The following is a 10,801-nucleotide window of genomic DNA, read 5'->3' as shown; positions in this document are numbered from 1 at the left end:
CAAATAACAGTATATTCATAGTTAATACAGAAAGTAGAGAAAGAGGTTCCTAACTCTGATGGACAAGTAGTATGTCAAGGAAACCTCAAAGATAAAAAAGTCTCTGACTAGAGCAGCAATTCCCAACGCAGACAGGAGAATAAAGATCTAACACAAAAGGTAAGCTTGAACATCCAAGAAAAGAATAGTTTGCACAGAGACTGATGTGACTGGAAGTAACAGACAAAAAACATTTCTCCCATTAGTGTTCTTTTTTCCAGACAATCTTTAAATCATTCTATTATAAAGATACATGCATGCATATGTTCATTGCAGCACTATTCACAATAGCGAATACATGGTATCAACCCAAATGTCCATCAGTGATAGACTGGATAAAGAAAGTGTGGTATATTTACACCATGGAATACTATGCAGCCATAAAAAGAATGAGATCATGTCCTTTTCCGGGACATGGATGGAGCTGGACGCTGTTATCCTCAGCAAACTAATACAGGAACAGAAAACTAAACACTGACCATTCTCACTTAGAAATTAGAGCTGAACCATGAGAACACATGGACACATGATGGGGAACAACACACATTAGGGCCTGTCAGGGCAGGGGCAGGGAGAATATCAGGCAGAATACCTAATGGATGCTGGGCTTAATACATAGCCCAGCATCCATTAGCTGGTGATGGGTTGAGCTGTACAGCAAACTACCATGGCATACATTTAACTATGTAACAAACCTGCACATCCTGCACATGTACCTCAGAAATTAAAGTAAGTTGTAAGAAAAATATTTAAAAATTATTTATTATATTTCATTTTCATATTTTTTCTTTACTTCTCCTAAAAGTACTCCCATTTGCTTAAACTACAGTTTTAAAGCTAGAGTAAATATCTCACAGATTTGGAATGCCTTCAAATACGTCTTTGAAAATAATACTGAAATGGGAAAAGTTCCCTTGTCTCCCTTGCAGGGCATGCGAGGGGCGTGTGGCCTGCTTCTTCAATACCCTGCTGCTCTAGGAGAACATACAGACAGGCAGTCTGGGGCTCTGATCCCATGGCAGTGTCTAGGGGTGAATGTTTACAGCTCCTGAAGCCCCAGTGGGCATATGATACCATGTTCTCTTTTAGTTTTGCCATCTATAGGTGGCTTGCATTAACCAGCTCAATTAGACCCTACACCTTGCCATAAGGATGGAGGTCTTTCTGTATTCCAGGTTCTTGCCTTGGTGTATCAGAAGATCACACCTGGGCTTGGAGAATGAGGGCCAGGTTTTATTGAGTGGAGGTAGCTCTCAATAGATGGGGGTAGCCAGAAGGGGATGGAGCGGGAAGGTTTTCCTTCCCCTGGAGTTGGGCCTCTCAGGGGACGGACTCTTCTCTGACTGCCCCAGTCAAACTCTGTGTCAGTCTGCCAGTCGATAGCCTGTCGGCATGCAGGTATGCTCCTATGCCAATGTGTTCCTCTTGATGTACAGCTGCTTGTGTGTTCCTCTGCTGATGTGCTCCTCTTGACATCCAGCAGCTTGTGTGTCTGCCTGCTAGGGTCTTGTGGTTTTTATAGGCACAGGATGGGGATATGGCAGGTCATGGGAGGTCTTGGGAAATGCAACATCTGGGCAGGGAAACAAAAATTCCTGTCTTTGCCTTGGTCCGTGGGCACAGGTCCGGGGGTGGAGCCCTAGCCAGGGGCCACGCCCTCCTCTACTCAGCACTTCCCTTCCTCCCTTCTGTAGCATTTAAAAGGAACACACTCTTTCCTTCCCAGCACTTCCCTTCCATGTCAATACTATTTAAACTAGGTTTTAAACAATCTAGCTGGGTGATACTATTGCACTAAAATACTAAGACCACTACTACACCAGGGACAAGCACCTACCTACATTTTTTTTTAATTCTAGAGATATTTCTCTTATAAATTAGTTTGTTTATTATGCAGTTTCAAAAGCATAAATGCTGATTGGTAGAATAAAAACTTCTTTCTTTTTGATTGCGTACCCTGTAAATTATGACCAGTTTTTAGATAAAAACCTCAAGGTCATTCTGTAGGGGAAAGACTGAGGAGATAGTTCACAGCATGCATCCACTGATGTACTGGATTTCTCAAACTTTGCACACATCAACCATCTGAGTGTAGAAGAAAACTCCATGAATTTATTAACAGTTTGCTGTGTTTCTCTCATGAAGCACCAACTCATAAAGAAATAGTAGGTGGTAGATAATAAGAAAGGGAGTTGTGGTGAGCAAACCCAACATATAGTGACGAGCAGCTTGCAAGTAGCCAAGTAGTGACTAGAAATTTATGCTAGCATTAGTCCTATACCATTAAGTTTATCCCTGTACACATTGGAAAATAAAGAAATGTAGAGCCATTGAATCTAGGGGTCCATAGTAAACCCTGAATTGACCACCAGCATCTGGCTGTTCAATACATCATCTGTGCTGGCAATATGTGTCCCACAAAAAGCAAGATCAGAAAAGACCAGTGAAGATCCTGTGCATATTGATTAAGGTGTTTCTTCTTCTTACTTAACATATAATAATCACATTTTTCAATAATACCAAAAAAATACTCTCACACATCACAATTCCTATAGCATTTTTTTTTCTATACTGCTTTTATTTGGTTGCTAGTTTTGTTGTCAGTCACTCATGTAACTACTTGATGTTTATGAGCAAGGAAATTATTTGTGTATTAGATTTATGTATCAGGTTTGCCAATTTGGTTTTGTGGATATGGCCTTGAGAAGGTTGCTGAATCTCTCTGGGTTCTGCTTATCTATAAGGTTAATAACATAAATCTCATTGAGTTACTGCATATTTGATCATGTTGTAAGGCAGCTAACACTCTTCCTGGTATGTAGTAGATTGCTGATGAATTGTAAATATTATGGTACAATAACATGTTTGTTATTTTGCTTTCACTGTATGTTTGTCTATTCTCCTTAATAAAATTTGAGGCTTCTAGAAGGATTATAGAACACCATAGAATTATTCCATACATGTTCAGTGAGCTCCCATTATCTGTCAGTGGGTTTGAGTCTTGCTGACAATACAGAGATAGAAAACATTTATTGATTTGCTTCCTGCCTGAGGAGTTAGAGATCTATTTCACTGATAGTATTATGTGACATCTCCTCCATTTGCACTTACAAGGAAGTGGGCTTCTTCGCCTATCTCTTAGGTCCTGGGTATTTTTTCATTCTTCCTATTTGTATTTCCATCTCTTGTCTAGGTGCTGCTTTAATTCCCATTCTTATCAATCTTGTTTCTGAGGGAATTTCTTCCCAGTTGGAATAGGCTAGGACTTTCTGTAGACTTGTTGACCTTGAGTTACAACCCTTGGCTATGTTCCTTGCTGTATGTCTTCATGTCAGATGCTCCACATTCCTGTTGCTTTATGAAAATTGACCCATTAGCTCACCCAACATTGGTTTGGCTTAGTTATCCTTGTCTTTCTTTCCTTCTAGCATTTGGAAGGTTCATCCCAGTGTCTTTAAAATGGGATGAGTATTGAAAGGTAAAATAATCTAGCAGGGCTTCTAATTATATTTATTAACAAGAACTTAAGAATTAAACTAAATCTCACTGGTATAAAATGTATGAAGGGACACCGTCAAACCCACTGCATGCATATTACAGGTGAGTACATATCTCACACTGTGTGAAGTAAGTTGAAATAAAAGCGCAGGAGCTCCCCAGCCTGGAGATAGGGGTAAAACCCACATTTGTTCACTTGATTTCAATATCTTGCATATACTACTGTTTACAGATGCTCTGGTAGATGGATTTATAGATACATAAAATCAACAAGTGATTTCAAATTAAAAGCATCACATTGAGGGTAGTGCTAATAATGCAAAAACAAATAAAAGTGCAAAGGGCACACTTCTCTTTCAAGCAATGTTTTTCATTAGCCATAGTACCATCTAAAATACTAATAATTATTTATTTCTGTATTTATTTTGACACAGAGTCACCCAGTGGGGTGATCTCAGCTCACTGCAAACTCTGCCTCTCAAGTTCAATCGATTCTTGTGCTTTAGCCACCTGAGTAGCTGAAATTACTGGTGTGTGCCACAACACCTAACTGATTTTTGTATTTTTTAATATAGGCAGGGGTTACGCTATGTTTGTCAGGCTAGTTTCAAACTCCTGGCCTCAAGTGATCCACCCTAAAGTGCTTTCGAGCATCAGCCATTGCACCTAATCAATTTTACAATAACTGTTCAAAATAAGTGATTAAGACGCTTTGAAATATAGAGATTTATACCTATTATCATTATACATCATTCTTTCCACAAATATATATTGTATATTGTATCTGTTATATATTTTTTATGTACATTTCTCAGATATGATAGTCATTAAATTAAGTGTAGAAATAATCTGAGTTTAGAATTATACCTTTCAATGGCTACATCATAAACAAGTAATTTAAAAAAAATTTTAAATTTACTTATATTTATTTCACACATTTTGCTATAAGTATAAATGCATATAATACACATATTTATATATTATTACTAATTATTTTAGTGAAAGAAAAATATAGTACTATTAAAAATTAACTATTTAAAATATTAAAATATTTTTTATTTTTTATCTCATTCTTTTCCATTTCTACTTAGTGCATATTTTTTAAATGTACAAAATATTATGGTAACATATATTTCTAATTTATGAAAAATCTTCAGAAACCAGTCATTTGTGCTAAAAGTTATGCTAATTGTGGTACATGGTAAAAAATGTTGGTGACAAATCTTATAACTTACCCATTTACTTGGAGCAAATCCTGGAAGTGTTCCATGCTGCAAGGATCACTGAAGAACTCTGTCTGGTATAGTCAGTAGAATAGTGCTTCTCAAAGCATTCAAAGTACTGAGATATTGGTAAAATGAAGATTCAGTACCTCTGTCGGGGCAGGGCTTTTCCTTACAACAAGAGAAAAGCTGAAAAAACTGAAAACCAAAAACTTTTCTTGATTCATGACAGAATTGAGATTACCAGACAGAACAATTCCCTGCAAATGGAGGAACAGAAGGATACTGAAAATCTTGGTTGCACCATGCAATGATAAACAGGTAATGTAAGCAGAGAGATAGAAATTCTAAGGAGAATCAAAGAAAATGCTAGAAATCAAAAACACTGTAACAAAAGTGGGAAATGCCTTTGCAAGGCCCAGCAGTGGACTATTTACAGTCAAGGAAAGAATGAATGAGTTGAAGATATGTCAGTAGAAACTTCCTAAACTAAAAAGCAAAGAAAAAAGATAATGGAGAAAACACCCACCAAACAGAACATTTTAAGAACTGGGTGAATGTGACTATTAGGAAGATGTAACATAGGGAAGAAAATGAAGAAGGAACAGAAGAAATATTTGAGATTATAATGGCTAAGAATTTTCCAAAATTAATGAAAAACACTAAACAACAGATCTAGAAAGCTTGGAGACAATCAAGTAGTAAATATAAAACAAAATCTATTCCTGAGCATATCCTATTCGAACTAAAAATAAATAAATAATAAAGGGAAAGAGAAAATTTTGAAAGAAAGCAGAGGGGTTAGGGAAGACACCTTACATATTATAAAGTAACAGGAATAAAAATTATATTGAACTTTTTTTTTTAGATAAAAGAGTTTCTAAAATATAATACAAACTGCAATTTTGAAAAATTACCAAGAGATAGAATAAAATGGAGTCATAAGATATTGTTGGGCTTCTCTACACATCATTTTTGTTAAAACTCAAATGGTGAAAGAAAATGTTCAAATTTTACAAAGAGGGATATATAAATGTTGATAAATATTTTATAATTTTGTATATCTCTAAGGATAGCTTCACGATGTCTCAGAAACAAATAGATTCTGAAAAATCTAATAACAAATATGTTCCCCAACCATTTACCCCATTCTTCCTTTTTTCATCTTATTACTTCTATATCTGCAAAGCACATTTTGTTGCTTTTAGCATTTTTCAAAATTACCAATTTGCTCTTTAGACTTCTTTAGTCTACTTTAGATTAAAATTGCAGGCAGAACTGCACAACATTTATTTTTCTTTTTTTCCCTCTCCCTTAAATAGATCATTCTTCACACTTGAAGGGGTAGACTGTGCATGTAGGGCAGGGGTGATAATATGAGGGCAACTGCCTATTTTTTAGTAGATTCAAAGTCCCAGATGAAGGCAAAATATTTTTCTAGCTCGGAAACCTTGCTGAAGTTACATCTCTGTAAACAATCAGGAACCAAAGAAAATGGGAGAGGAATTCTGCCTTGTGAATGATGGTTTAGTTATTTGTTCAAGTAGAAGCCTTAAAATGTCTTGCATGTGGTTATACCATATTTGAGTTCGTCCTGTTTAGGAGAAACACAAGGACTGTGCTAATTGGTGTTTTGTGAGTTAAAATAATGGGATGGTGGCAGGGAAATCACCATTTAGAAAACTCTTCCTAACAATATGTATCATGTACTTCATTATCCCTGGCCTATGCCTATTTTCTGAATGGCCTGAGGCAACATTCTGTTTTATCTTGCTGCCCTTTCTGATGTTGCCATATAGAGTTAACTCCTCTTAATAGTTTTCTCATCATTTAAACATATTTTTCTCTTTTTATCATGTTATCTGGAATTCAGCATTTATAATGGGATATGTTATGAATGTCAATTATGATCACTTTTTCACATTTATCTTTTCAATTTTTTTTTAATCACTGGGACTTTATTACATGGCATGGCACTCATGACAATGGGAGGGGTGGGCAGAAATGCAGGCGGGAACATTCCACAATCCAGAGATGGTTGGTCATTCAGAAATTACACGTTTCCAGAACATTCAGAAGTAAGGCCAGTTGTTCAGGGGGTTGGGCCGGAAGCAGCATGCCAGCACCATCCTCTTACAGAAGGCTTCGACCTCATCGTCCTCCTCGGAGAGTTCTGCCGGCCAGTCAGTGCCCAAGCCTCTGCTGTCCGCTGTGGTGGTGCCCTTGTTGACCAGGTTCTTGATGACCTGGCCCTCTGAGCCCAGCCCTTCGCCCTCCTTCCAGACCATCTTCATCAGCATCTAGTAGCCGATGTTCTTCACGGTCAGTTGTACTCTGAGTAGTCGGGCTAGAGGCGCTCCTTCAGGGCCTTGAAGGTCTCCATAAGCTTCTCCAGCTGGTCTGGAGGCAGGCAGTCTCCCCTGCAGTGCTTGCCCGGGCCTATCTTTGTCAGCTGCTCGGCCCATTCCCCGGTCTTGTCCATCTCCACGCGCCGCAGCAGACGCTCCCAGATGCCCAGCTCACTCTCCTTGTCGCTGTCGTACCCTTGCTGCTGCTGCAGCACTGCCTTCCCCCACAGCAGCGGCGTGTCCTGCATGGCCCCCTTGTGCTGCATGAGCATGTCGTGTCGTACAGCTGCTGCATCTCCTGCAGCTCCTTCAGCTGCTTCTTCTGGGCGTCCAACAGCTCCGTGACGCCCACTAGACCCACGGGCTTCTCCTTCTCTTAGCCAAGTCCCTTGAGGTGCTGAACTGACAGAGGCGAGGGAGAGGCGTCCACGTGCACCAGCTCCGCAAGTGGTAGCTCTACCTTATCCTCCTCAGACGCCCTGCGGCTCTTCCGCTTCCTCTTCACGGGGCGGGGAGGCGGGGCTGCGGAGGGAGGCTTTCCCCCAGGCAGCTGGAGCAGATGACGGAGCGCAGGCGTGGACCCTGAAAGGGCCTCAGGAGAGGACTGGCGCTTCAGGCCGGCGTTGGGCGCCTTGACGTTGTCCGTGGAGCCGCCTTGGCCTTCCCGAACTCCTCCAGCTTCTGTCGGTAGGACTTGGACCCTTGGCTGTTGGGTTCATACAGAAAGCTGAATGCCTGGCTCCCGTGTTTGTTCTGGAGGGCAATGGTTTCCACCTGGGGACCCCCGTCCGTTATGAACCTGGCCAGCTTTTCTGCAAGGTTCTTGACCTCTTCGTCCTCTGGGGGTGAAACTTTCTGACAGGCTGCCTGCGACTTCTGCACTTCCTTTCTTATCTCAGCCACCTTCTTTAGAGGAATGCCCTGCTATTATTATCGGGCAAAAATACAAAAGCCGGGTTATCCTTGTAGTCCTCCATAGCTACTTTTTCTAACTCAGGGCCTCCTCCTGCCACAAAGCGGGCCAATTTCTCTATCGCTTTCGAGTCTCGGCTCCCTCTGGGGGTGAAACTTTGATTTCTAGCCACTGCTTATGACACTTGGGTGGGCTGCTGCGGGCAGCTGCTTGACCTGCGAGTAAGCTCTTCACTGGGCTGCGCAGGCTGGCCAGCCCCAGGCCTGTCGGCCTGCTGATGAGGAGGAACCTCTTCCCGGTGCTGCTCTGGGGGTGGGCGTGCTGGGAGCGGCACTGGGGGCGGGCGCGGGGGGCAGCATTTCAGCTAGTCTGTGCCTTCTGCAACTTCAGAAACTGTTGCAAGAAGCTACCATCATTGGCAAACTTGTTAGAAATGCCAGAAGAGTTATGTGCATTTGTGATTTCACTAGGATGTGGGGGCCGAGGGCTGGCCACCTGATTCTGTTTGTTTTCTGTTCTGTTTTGGCTTCAGTTTCCCGTTTGCTCTGAGCAATGAGCTCTTCCTGGTGAAGGACGTTCATGTTCAGTTTTCCAGATTTAGTGGGAGCAACCCCAAACCACCGGTTAGCCTTTCCTGCAACATCTTGATTGTCCATCTCGTTATCAGATTTCTTTTTTTTTTTTTTATGCAACAAATATTTAAGATTTCTTAACATATAGTCTGCTCAATAGTTATACACACTCTGATGTACCTGGGATCCAGTTGTAACGTAGAATTCCATTCTTTGCAACAAATTTATCATCAATAGAATCTTTTAGATTTTCTCACATTACTACTGCTTTTATAATAATATTTTAAGGATACTGAATTTTGTAAGGAAAATTAGTATTTCACTGCCCTTTAAATATTATAAATGTTTAAATTATTTTCAAAGACATTAATTGACTTAAAAACAACTGTTTCTGGTCATAGTTAAGGTATTATGTTGATGCAAAAATAACTGCAGATTTTGCCATTAAAATCACAATTACTTTTGCTCCAACCTAATAAATTCCGAAAACAATTACAGATGCGTTAAAAATGCATCTGGGACTTGCAGCCATTGAAACAGTTTACTTGGTAGCAGCTCCAAATCTGGGGTGGCCACATATTTTGGTTACTGATTTTATTTAACTTTTAAGTTCAGGGGTATACACGTAGGTTTGTTATATAGGTAAATGTGTCATGGGGGTTTGTTGTACAGATGATTTCATCACCTAGGTATTAAGCCTAGTGTCCATTACTTATTTATCCTGAGTCTCTCCCTCCCACCCTCCACCCTCCTATAGGCTCCAGTGTGTGGTGTTCCCCTCTGTGTGTTTCTGTGTTCTCATCAGTTTGCTCCCCCTTGTGAGAGCATGCAGTATTTGCTTTTCTGTTTGGCTGATTCTAAAGGCAGGTAGTCCCAATTTTCACTATTAGAAGAAAAAGATATTTACCAAAAAATAGTCTTTTACTTGTGAATGATCAAATTGCCTTAGGCCAATTTACAGTATTCACTAACAACATAAAAGCATATGTCCAATATTAAATTTTCAGGTCGATTTTTTTTTTTTTTTTTTTTGAGACGGAGTTTCGCTCTTGTTACCCAGGCTGGAGTGCAATGGCGCAATCTCGGCACACCGCAACCTCCGCCTCCTGGGTTCAGGCAATTCTCCTGCCTCAGCCTCCTGAGTAGCTGGGATTACAGGCACGCGCCACCGTGCCCAGCTAATTTTTTGTAATTTTTAGTAGAGACGGGGTTTCACCATGTTGACCAGGATGGTCTCGATCTGTTGACCTCGTGATCCACCCGCCTCGGCCTCCCAAAGTGCTGGGATTACAGGCTTGAGCCACCGCGCCCGGCCATTTTCAGGTAGATTTTAATACGATAACAAAATAATATAGTACATTTGAGGTAATTCATTTATATGTATTCATACCCAAATCATTAAAATTCAGTTAAAAAATAATGCCAGAGTATTTTGAGAGTATTTGAATACTTTGATGTTAAAATTATATGGTTCCAGACTGCAGTTACATTAACCTCACCTTGGCATATATAGGAAAGCGGTTTGTATTAGGGGAAAGACAAAAACAAACAAAAACAAATCTTCCTCCTTCAGGACCAAACCTGTAAAAACCGCAAAACAACTTAGATACTTACCACAACCTGATGTATTGACAATAAAAATAATTTTTAAAATACTTAGAATAAACTGTCATAATTTCTTGGGACATATAACAATGTTATAAATAGTTTCTTGTTTGAGGCTTTTTTTTTTCCTTGTGGACATGGGCATGCGTCTTCCAAATTCACCCTCTAGGAAAGACATGAACCAGTTGCTGAGAGTACTGTCAATACTCCGACTTTGACTGTCTGGTTCTTCAGGGATTGCTCCACTGTAGAGAGCTGTTTCAGTCAAGATCACCTTCTTAGAGCAACCCACCTCCAATGACTGAAGGGAGGTTAGAATAGTCTAGCCAGTTAGGCTCAGAAAGGACTCCTCTGATAAGCAGTTTTGGCTCAGTACGGACTACTATGACAAGCAGTTTCAGCCTAGGAATTCTCTTTGGGGTTGTCTGGCATACCTCATAGCATATAACTTATCATTCTGACTAACCCTGCTTCCTTTCCCTCTCTTACATAGGTGTGGATCTTAAGGGGATTCTTTAATACACATTCTGTCCACGAAATACTATTTCAGAGGCTGCATCCCAGAAAATCTCTTGTGCCACTGTTTTTTTAAAAATTTAATTT

At 40.2% G+C, this 10,801-nt stretch overlaps 1 pseudogene; it reads right to left on the bottom strand.

Moving 5' to 3' along the window:
- Positions 1 to 6,764: 6,764 nt before the first annotated feature.
- Positions 6,765 to 8,677, bottom strand: LOC100398019 (SURP and G-patch domain-containing protein 1 pseudogene; annotated as a pseudogene).
- Positions 8,678 to 10,801: the final 2,124 nt, after the last annotated feature.

Source organism: Callithrix jacchus, chromosome 11 (assembly GCF_049354715.1).
Source record: "Callithrix jacchus isolate 240 chromosome 11, calJac240_pri, whole genome shotgun sequence".
Taxonomy (NCBI): Eukaryota; Metazoa; Chordata; class Mammalia; order Primates; family Cebidae; genus Callithrix; species Callithrix jacchus.
This window is presented reverse-complemented; position numbering and strand designations above follow the sequence as displayed.